Below are 11595 nucleotides of genomic sequence, written 5' to 3'. Positions count from 1 at the left end.
AGGGAGCTCGCACCACTTGGGGAGCGGTGGATGGGCATCATTTGAGGCCGATTTTGTAAGTGTTTTCGCATTGCTCTTTATGTTCGATAGTTTAGGGTTTATGAGTTTTTTAATTCTAACATAATGAAATCTTTGTATGTTTTGACAGTGGTCGATGACAGGACGTGATCCCACACCGTACGAGTGCGAGTACGCAGGCAGGAAGGGCTTAAACGCCCTGATGGACATTCTCAGTTCTCGCGGCGGCATGGTTAGTATTAGGGTTTACTCTTTTCTATTTTTTGTATTGTTTTATAAATGTCGTTATATGTTTATACTTACTGAAAGCTGTCTTATTGTATTTTTTTGCAGAATCCGACAGATACGCCGCTTGGACGCGATGAGACGTCTGACTAGACGACGTCAGTTTAGCCGTAGCTAGATAGCATTAGTTTAGGGTTTCTCAAAGCTTATGTATCATGAGACGGATTTTATACATCTTTTTGAACCATGTATATTATTACATTTGTCACCGCAGTTCCTTTTGTCAATCAATTCTTTATGCCTATGATGTTGTACAATTGTCATTATTACATTTGCCAATCAATTCATTTTGCCTATGATATGTACAATTGTCAATTTTGCAAACAATGCGTCTTGTGGGTGACTATTTTGGGTCTATTATCTACCCTTGCACTTTTTTTAAAAAGTGAATCAAGTACAATATGGTTGATGGGTGGCAAGGCATTTAATGCCCTGTCACCAAAAAAAAATTCTCTCGGGCATCGCTATAACCGTCGCTATTTATGGCTCTGTAGCGTCGCTATGAGCGTCGTTATAGTCTTCTGTGTAAACGTCGCTATAACCATCGCTATGACCGTCGCTATATAGAGATGCTCATAGCGACGCTCTCGTAGCGACGCTCGTAGCGATGGTTTTAGCGACGCCGGGGGTTATAAAAACCCAGTGTATTTCCGTCGCTAACAGCGTCACAAGAGCACACAACCTCTTGTAGTGACATGATTAAGAATAATTAGGATTTCACTATTGGAATTACCAGAGAGATGAATTAAGCACGATTAATCTCTTTCCTAGCAATTAGAGGGTGTAGAGTCACCGCATGCATAGGTGTGAGAAAAACCATCTCTTAGAGACTTAATGACAGATTAATCTTACCTTAATTATATCTTAATGCATAACAGAGATGAATCTAAATCAGCTACAATATTAATGCGTGATAGAAAGAGTGGTTCTCGTCAATCTACACAATTACTAGCTTACCGATTAATTACTATACTACCTAGAGAGAGAAAATTCTGGTAATTATTCTCTAATCATTAATTGAGAGTGATGAATGGCTGATAATTCAGCTATGGGATGATGATTACATAATAGTGTGGTGTGCGGTCGTGTAGGTAGAGTCCGGCCACCTAGTGTGGACGGACATGTGATGGTTATAACTACCTCCCAAGTTAATATAAGGAGCTGCTCTTGGATGCAGTGGGCAAGCTTAGTTTGGTCCAGTCTCTCTCTCAAGTGTCTTGTAGTGAGCACACTACATTGGTGGAGATGACGGGCATAGGGTAGTTACAAAATCTTCTTTCTTGAAATCGTTTCTTGCTTGTCTGTGGGAGATCTACAGCTATGGCACTATTGTTCGACCCAGGGTAGTTGCTACCTTCAATTTGCATCCCCTTCCATGCAATCTGGTGCACATAATGAGTTGAAGCTCTCAGTTGCATCTTCTTTATCTGCTTGCGAGACTCTGCTACAAATAACGCTACCCGGTACGCCAAGGTCTTGTGCTAACCTATTATTGAAGGAAGCAACCCTGTTGTTTGCAGCTCAAGCTCTCGTCACATTTCCGCCCTTTTCTTCTTAGGCGAAGGAGTACTGGGCAGGCTACAGCTGAGAGCCGGAGCAGCAACCTTGAAAAATTCCCCATTTTTGCCGTTCAAGGCAAAAGTAACCATGTCGGCACAATGCTGCATTTTGGCAGCAGCATTTCTTCTGTTTCGGCTGCCTTACTACAGCGATGCCCTCTCCTACTCGTCAGGCCAGTGCCAGCTTTGTGAAGTGTGTACAAGCAGTATAGATTGTGTTGGGGGCCTCTTCTGCTCATCTTGTGCTGCAGATGGGGACACTACCAATACATGTCATCGATACAAGGCCACCAATGTCACCTCCATTAGAGGAGGGTTTCCCTTTAACAAGTATTCATGGCTCACAACCCATAATTCATTCTCCATAGTGGGAGAGCCTTCTCAAACAGTTCCAAGAGTTACCTTTTACAATCAAGAAGACAGTGTTACCGATCAGCTCAATAATGGTGTCCGAGGCTTCATGCTTGATATGTACGACTTTCTTGGTGACATTTGGCTATGCCACTCCTTTGGAGGTGTTTGCTATAACTATACAGCCTTTGAACCGGCAATAAACACCTTGAAAGAGATGGAGGCGTTTCTTGTTGCCAATCCTACAGAGATCATCACCATCTTCATAGAAGACTATGTCACCAGGACACAGGGCTTAACAAGCCTTTTCACTGCGCCAAGATTGACTGAATACTGGTTCCCTGTGTCGAGCATGCCCAAAGATGGTGCATCTTTGGTGCAGAGGTGCCTTGTCTTTTCATTTGCATAAGTAGCAGTCAAGCTCCATGATTCAGTTTAAGTTTTAAGGTCTCTTTCTTTGTAGTAGGTTTTTCCTAGTCTTTGTCTTACTAGATCACACCAAACCCCTTCATGGAAATGGATGTATGTCGCAAAAATAACATGTCAAGTCCTCAGTTAGTCCTTCCTCGTCTTGTCCATTTCATTGGGATAGCGACCTGATGTTTGCATAAGCGAGACGTACGCGTTCCATGCCTTGATGTGTTCGGCATGATGATGTTCTCTCTCTAGTCGAGTCCACTCCCCAAGCTCAGTCCCTTAGCCCCGAAGCTGTTGTATGATCACTCCCCCCAGATGAGGCGTTGGAGTTGATCCCTTTGTGTCGAGTCCTTTCTTAGCCCAAAAATTTAAAAAGATGTCCATCTTTTTCTCCCTAAGGGGGGAACCAATGTAGTGTGCTCACTACAAGACACTTGAGAGAGAGACTGGACCAAACTAAGCTTGCCCACTGCATTCGAGAGCAGCTCCTTATATTAACTTGAGAGATAGTTACAACCATCACATGTCCGTCCACACTAGGTGGCCGGACTCTACCTACACGACCGCACACCACAATAGAATATGGTTAATGAGAATTTAGAGAGTAATTATAGAGAATTACGACTATGAATAAGCATAATAGACGAGAAATTTAGGCGGTAATGAAAAGGATTTGTAGAAAGCATTAATTAAACCGTGGTTACCGTGATTAAGGGCTGATAATCCTCTCGATTCTCTGATCTAATCGAGCTTCTTGAGGTGAGAATTCGACAACACCTCCCTCCTTGCTTCTCCTTCAAAAGGTGTGTGTTCCGGCAGCACCTTCCCAGAGTGTGTGTAGGTGTGTGTGTGTGTGTGTGTGCACTATGTGTGTGAGCATATGTGTGTGTGTGTGTGTATGCAGGTCTTTAAATAGGCTCCTACAGGCTGAAAATCGATCTGGGTTGCTAAATGCATATGGGAGCTTCTCCAGTTAAGCATGGTAAGTCCAGTTCTCTGCCCACCAAGTGTCAGGTTGGCTTGGTTAACCGGTTCTGAGACTGAGTTGCAGGCTTGGCAGCTTTCCCAAGACTCCCACAAAGCAAGAGGGTGCCCCCTAGCTGCTAAAGCTGATCTGGAGTGTCCTGGGACCTGTTCCCACACAGTCTCGGGCCCCCGGTGCCTCCCCGGACAATTTTTAGGAAAATTGGTTCTACGCTAAAACGGGTCATACGAGTCGGATTTTGATGCCAAAAATTGCTATACGAAGCTCTAACTAAGACGTACTGGCCCGAGTACCTGCCATATTTAGCAGCCCCCGGGGTCTGAAAATGCATTTTTTTCAAATTCGGGGTATAGGTGCAGATTTTCGAGACGGTCAAAACTAGACGGGTCGGGTGACCAAAAACTTACTATATTTGGAAAATTTTCACAAAAATTATTTTAATTCACATTTCGAAGCTTTATGACATTTTAAACATCATGGCACTTTCGGAAAACTGCTAAAAATAGTAACTTTTTTCCATTATGATCATTTCATGGTACAAGGGTGCTTTTTTTGGTTGGGGTCAGAGACCTTACAACAGAACTAGATAGAGAGAACAGATAAAGCTCAGGGCCAAAAAATCAAGTTGACTCAGTCACTAAAAAGCACATAGTGCGGAATACACTTGGTACTGTTGACTACCAGATTTGGTACTATTGACTACCGGATTGAATTGTTCAATCAGGGCTTCTCATTGCCCTCAAGTAACATGGACGCACCTTCGTCACTCTCATCATCATGATATGGCATGCTATTGTATATCCTCTCATATACTTCAGTAGACAACTTGTATTGTAAAATTTGACCTAGGGATCCTGCAATAGCCTCCATCGGGAAACGTATGGCCCTAACAAGATGTGAGTAGATCATTACCGGAGATGTGTGATCCAATAGCTGGTATGTATCAGCTTTTCCTTCAAATTGGCCATAAAAAAAGCCTTCGACAACCTTCCCTCCTCTAACAATTTTGTTATGCCACTTATCCTTTGTGCTTTCACCGTTTGGTACAACACTTCTGTGCATTTGATAATGTAGAAGTCTTCGTTTGCCTCAGCTGCTTTTACTGAAAAATTATTCCCTATGGACAGCATGCCACTTAACATTTCAGGGCATCCTTCATATAGTGGCAGGTTGGACACTTGGCTCATCGAAATCGATGTTGAATCTCCACCCTCCTCCTCGTCATCTAATTTGTCATCCCTAATTGTATCCCCGGACTCTAGCAAGGGTTTGATGCAAACATATTTCCATTCTTCAATGTGCATTCTGTTCCTGCATCTTCTCCACAACCCACGCATACACGGATCACAAAAGCATGAAAGTGATCGAAAGCGTATGGTGGTGCGGTTGTCCTGTGAATATCCATCAGCACAATGAAATGAGCGAGAGCCAACGATGTGCTCACAGTCCCATTGCAGATTACGCTGCACTTCATATATTTGCGCCAATAAGCCAAAAGATTCTTTGCGTATTACACCTCTGAGACTGTTCTCTTGGCTGAAAAGTTTCTTTCAAAAATTTCACAACATCGGGTGCACACTTCATGCGCCAGCCATCTGGTTTCAAATCCTCATGCGTCAAAGTTATCTTGATGACTGCCCCTGCCCCATCATGTTCACCTTTTCCATGGCCGGATGCAGAGAAGTTATGCATCATGTGCAAGCATGTCATTTGATAGTACCTGGCCACAAAATAGTAACGTCTACGGGACTTGAATTGTGAAGCAGCACCATCTGACCAAACCCAATGTTGTTGCAGAAAATGTCCTCGTTCTTTCAGCCTCTTGTCATGCAGCAAGAAACAATGTTGTACAAACAATGTGTCATGCTGCTTGTCATCCGATATGTAGAAGTGTAGCGTCTTCTGTGTACCACCTGCTGCATTTCTTAAATAAGTGATGTGCACAATTATTGTGACTTGGGTAGACCACCAATGCATTGACTGAATTTCATTCTGAACTTTAAAGGAATAATTCTCTGCAAAGTCAATAACAGATACTACAACGTTGCTAGGAAAATTCTTCAAACAGTCCTTGAATTGTTGGGCTTGCCAACGGAAGACAAAGTTGTGCCTGATGAAGCCTATCAGATGGGCTGAAAATAGGCTAAGAAAAGTCCCACTTTTCATCCGTTGCACAATCAAGTCCTTTCTCTTCTTCTCACTCCCACCTTCGTGAACCTGTCCTGTTCCAACCTCCATGAAAACCTTCACAGACACCTCCTTGCTATCCTCTGCTATCTCATCGGGACAAAATATCAACCTCCGTACTCCACATTGTGAGCAATCCCCCATCAAGCATTTCTTTGCATGGTATTCACAATTTGGAGTCTTTGTGCACATGATGGATTCCCACATAACGGTGATGTGCTGACACACTGCTTGGTTTGCAAAACACGTTCCTCTCTCATCACCTCTGCAACAAACGGAGCAAGTACAAAGGTGACCTTTCCTGTGGTGCCCGAACTTGTTCTGCCGCATTTGATTAAGGGCCTCTTTGAAATAGAGCATCTGCACATGAACCACACAGCAGCAAGTATTTCTGTCCTTCAACTTCCGTACAAAGTATGGCTTCAATGCCTCGAAGCATCTAAGAGACACTACCACTGCTGGGTGAGCCTTTTTGAATCTTTGGTACAGCTCAACCTATGGCACAAAAACAAAACGATTCAGAAAAAAACCAACATCATGGTACTGGTAAAATTTCACTACTGCAGCAGTGCCAAAACTGGCTTTCGACAGTTCCAAATATGGTACTATAATAGTGGACAGACGTGCACCCAAGTTCAACAGTACCCAAAAGTACCAAATTTGGTACCGTAATAGTGGACAGACATGCACCCAAGTTCAACAGTACCAAAAAGTTCCAAATATGGTACCGTAGATTTGGTACTATCAGTAGTCTTTGGTACTCTATAGATATTATTTGGTACTCTACATATAGGCTTTGGTACTATCAGAAATGTGGGGTACCCTATAAATATACTTTGGTCCTATAGTAGTAGGCTTTGGTACTCTACAGATAGGATCTGGTACTCTTCAGAGAGGATTTGGTACTCTACAGATAGTCTTTGGTGGTATCCGATGAGTTTGGTACTCTACATATAGGCTTTGGTACTATCAGAAGTGTGGGGTACCCTGTAAATAGACTTAGGTCCTATAGTGGTAGGCTTTGGTACTCTACAGATAGGATCTGGTACTCTTCAGAGCGGATTTGGTACTCTACAGATAGTCTTTGGTGGTATCCGATGGGTTTGGTACTCTGTAAATATACTTTGGTTCTCTATACATAGACATTGGTACTGGATAAATAGGTTTTGGTACTCTGTCGAGAGGATTTGAAACTCTATGGATAGGCTTTGGCACTCGATCGCTAGGATTTGGTACTCGATATATCGGATTTGGTACTCTACAGATCTGAGTTGGTACTCGATATACCGGATTTGGTACCCTACATATGTGCTTTGGTACTTTATAGATAGCCTTTGGTACTCGATAGACAGTATTTGGTACTCTACATATAGGCTTTGGTACTATAAGAAGTGTGGGGTACCCTATAAATAGACTTTGGTCCTATAGTGATAGGCTTTGGTACTCTACAGATAGAATTTGGTACTCTACAGAGAATATTTGGTACTCTACAGATAGTCTTTGGTGGTATCTGATGAGTTTGGTACTCTGTAAATAGTTTTTGGTTCTCTATACATAGGCATTGGTACTGGATAATTAGGTATTGGTACTCTATCTAGAGGGTTTGAAACTCTATGGATAGGCTTTGGCACTCGATAGCTAGGATTTTGTACTCGATATACCGGATTTGGTACTCTACAGATCTGCTTTGGTACTCCATACATATGCTTTGGTACTAGATACACCGGATTTGGTACTCTACAGATGTGATTTGTTACTACATAGATAGCCTTTGGTACTCGATAGACATGATTTGGTGCTCTACATATAGGCTTTCGTACTATCAGAAGTGTGGGGTACGCTGTAAATAGATCCTGGTCCTATAGTGATAGGATTTGGTACTCTACAGAGAGGTTTTGGTGGTATCCGTTGAGTTTGGTACTCTGTAAATAGACTTTTGGTTCTCTATACATAGGCATTGGTACTGGATAATTAGGTTTTGGTACTCTATAGAGAGGGTTTTAAACTCTATGGATAGGCTTTGGCAGTTGATAGCTAGGATTTGGTACTTTATGGATATTCTTTGGTACTGTAAACACCCTCTGCCGTACAGCAGACTACCAAATTTGGTACTGTCTGGACCAAATAAGCCTTAAGTAGCACCAAACAAGATGTACAATTACTAGAAGTTTTTGGTACCTGAGATTCGTCGAGTAGATGTATAGGATGTTTGACGACACTTTTCATTCCAATTCTCATCTTGCATATGTCTTTCTTGTTGGGTGAAACTCTGCTCTTTGATGTCCAAAAGGCATATACCAAATCTCTTGTTTCATTGGTAATAACGGTTCCTCGTGGAAATTGTCTCTCACAAGCACTCAATGGCAACACTTCATCTTCATCTTTATTCTCTAGCCGTGAGCTTGCTGCAGCTATATTCCTTCGATGGATCCCCAAGATACTAGCCATTCTGGATTGGTTTACTGATTGTGAGTTTGTACTATTGTTCAGAATCATTGCCAAAGAGCTTCTCTTTACAAAAAGTTCACTTGTTGAATGAGGGACCTTGATTTGAGTCAAAGTGTTATGTACACCCGATACAACAGTGTCTTCGACTTTGCTGAAATTTGATGGTTGCAGCAAGGAAAATGTTTGGTGGTCCAGGAGTTGCCAGAATATTTCCTTCTGCTCATTCTTTGCAATCCCTATTGTTTTCTTGCGCCAACATCGAGCCACCGCTGCACAAATGTTCTTTCTTGACCTGGCTTCCCGTAATCCAAGAGCTGACGTAGGATGTCTTTCCTTGCTTCTCTGTGTGCGTTTCTTTGCAGCCCAATAATCACGAAGAAAAGCCTGATTACCGGCTGGAATACTAGTGCTAATGGAATTGATGTGCATCTGCTAAACATTTCTTGGGCCACCTTGTACCTCGTCAAAAGAGAGGAACTGTGCATCACCTTCCATCTCGTCGATAGAGAGGAGCTGTGCATCACCTTCTACCTCGTTGAAAGAGAGGTCCTGATCATCACCTTCTATGTCATCGAAAGAAAGGTTTTGAGCATCAACAAGACGGTAATCTCCTGCTCTACTATCCATTTGCACAGAGAGAGAGAGAGAGAGAGAGAGAGAGAGAGAGAGAGCTCGAACACAGCAGTTCGGTGGCTATGGAGGCGGCAAGGAAGGCGAGAGGGTTCAAAACTGAGAGAGACACACATGGAGAGGGACGTGCGAGGGAGGGAGGGAGAGAGAGAGAGAGAGGTGCTCGAGTGAAAGCTCCCAACCGTAACCCCACCCCCCGGCCCCGCCATCACACCCATCTCTTCTTAGGATTGCATGCTTCTAAAGTTAAAAAAACGTCCACTTAAAAAAGAAGTTTATTTGCCATTCCCAATTCCAAAAAAATGCCCATGGTTTTTACACACAAGAATCACCAAGCATATGTTGTGTCAAGGACACTACTTTTTGTACCACCAAACCATGCTTTGACCCTGTAACCGTGAATAGATGATAGCTCAAACTACACAAAAATACTAAGTTTTTTAATAGCGCTATAAGAAATAGGACTTGAATAATTCCCAAAATTCCTAAATATGTCTTATAGTATCTTTTACTAGTTTAGCATAATACTTTTGATGGCCCGTAGGATTTTTGCCCGTCGTTTGCCTCAATCAAGCCTTAGGAAACTTAACTAAGACCCAATCATTTTCTTTGAACTTAAGGCCCTATGTGCCTGTTCGCAGTAGCTTTTTGCCTTAGTTGGGAGATGGATATAGCCTCTTTAATCTTTTGAAAAGATGCTTGCAGGTCACGGCTATACTCATCGGCAGCAAAGATCTTCCCATGTACTTTAAGTAGCAAGGGACTTTTAGGTCTTCCCTCTATGATTTCAAAGGGCGCTTTTTCCCGTAGAAGTATGGATAGTATTATTATACGCATACTCTGCAAGAGGTAAGTATTTTTCCCATTGTGAGCATTGGTCTACTTCTGTAACATAGGTCTTTAGTAGATTGATAATGGCTGGAGTAATCCACGTTGCTTCCCTCTATCATACTTGGTCTTTTGGCATACCACACATGTTGAAACATACTCTTGTTATATGTCCACTTTCATGGTAGGCCAATAAAAAGTATGTCTCTACTCCTTGAAGAGTAGGTTGAATGCCTCTATGCCCTGCATAGGGAGGAGCATGGGATTCATACATGACTTTCTCACGAAGGGAGTGGGTAACACTCAGCCTATTGTCATGGATAAGATAACCATCCTGCAAGGTAAGTGGTTCCTCTTTCTTCCCCAAAGCAAGGGCTGACATTATGTCTTTAAATTCACGCTCAGTAGCATACTCATCTATCATAGAAGATAGATCTTTGTGAGTTTCTATTGACACAACATTAACTTTTGGTCGTCGTGAAAGTGCATCAGCCACTTGATTGTGCTTACCAAGAATGTGAGAAATGTGGAAATTAAATTGCAAAAAAAAATTGCCCACCTTATTTGTTTTTCCAAAAGCTTTGTTTGCGTCATAAATTACTTGAGACTTTGATGGTCTGTTCATAAAATGAATGGAGTCCCCAATAGATAGTGCTTCCTTGTGTTTAGGGCATGTAGAATAGCTAACAACTCTTTCTCATACATACCTAAGACCCGTTCATCCCTGTTGAGCCTTCAGCTCTCATATGCTATGGCATGCCCTTCTTGAATCAAGACTGCTCCAAGGCAATCACCACAAGCATCACATTGGACCTCAAATGGCTTTGAGAGATCTGGAAGCATAAGGACTTGTTGGAGGTAAGCTTCTCTTTGAGCTTGTCAAAAGCACTTTTCTCCTTAGCAGTCCATAAATACTTAACGTTTTTCTTTGTTAAGTCATGTAATGGTCCTGCTATTTGAGAGAATTTTTCTATGAAGCATCTATAGTATGCACACATACCGATAAAGCTTCTTAGCTCATGTAGATTCCTTGGATTAGGCCATGCTTTTATTACCTCCAACTTTGATGGATCCATATGGATACCATCTCAAGAGATAATATGACCTAAGTATTGAATCTCTTGAATGAAAAAATTGCTTTTCTTTTGATTGAGAAAAATCTTATTCTCCCTTAATGCTTGAAAAATCACTTGGAGATGTTGCTTGTGTTCCTCCAAGGAATTGGAGAAGATGATGATATCATCAAAGAACTCTAGTGAATTTGCGGTAGGGTCTAAAAATTTTCTCCATCAATCGATTGAATGTAGCTGGTGCATTAGTCAAGCCAAAAGGCATGACTAGATATTCATAAATGCCAAACGTTATACGAAAAAAGTCTTTACGATGTCTTCATTCACTATCTTTATTTGATGGTAGCCACTTTTAAGGTCAATCCTATTGAAGTAGGTAGAGCCTTGTAGCTTATCAAACAGACCTTCTACCCGAGGTACGGGAAATCTGTTTTGAATAGTGATATGGTTTAGTGCACGATAGTCCACACACATGCGTCTTTCTTTTGCACTAAAAGGACTAGAGAACAAAAGGGAGAGGAGCCTCACCATCCCTTTGTCTACCGATTCTTGTACTTGCCTCATGATCTCCTCTTGTTGAGCTTGTGAAACTTGATAGGGAGGTTTGTTAGGCGGTGAGATTCCTAATAGGAGCTCAATTCGATGGTCATTATCCCCTCGTTTTGGATGTAAGTCCATAGGGATATCATCGATGAACACATCTTGGAATCCTTTTAGAAAGCTAGACAAGTCTAACTCTTCTTGATTCCTACCATTCACCTTTGATGAAACATTAAAACCTTTTAGGGACTCTTTGACAAAAAACATGTACGCAAAA

The 11595-nt window shown here is 42.0% G+C and overlaps 1 pseudogene; it reads left to right on the top strand.

Annotated features, from left to right (window-relative positions):
• The first annotated feature begins 1950 nt into the window (after nt 1-1950).
• On the top strand, nt 1951-2622 carry LOC147445141 (PI-PLC X domain-containing protein At5g67130 pseudogene; annotated as a pseudogene).
• Nucleotides 2623-11595: the final 8973 nt, after the last annotated feature.

Source organism: Adiantum capillus-veneris, chromosome 13, assembly GCF_014529385.1.
Source record: "Adiantum capillus-veneris isolate H3 chromosome 13, ASM1452938v2, whole genome shotgun sequence".
In the NCBI taxonomy this organism is placed as follows: domain Eukaryota; kingdom Viridiplantae; phylum Streptophyta; class Polypodiopsida; order Polypodiales; family Pteridaceae; genus Adiantum; species Adiantum capillus-veneris.
Note: the sequence above shows the minus strand (reverse complement) of the source record. Positions and strands in the feature narration are given on the sequence as shown.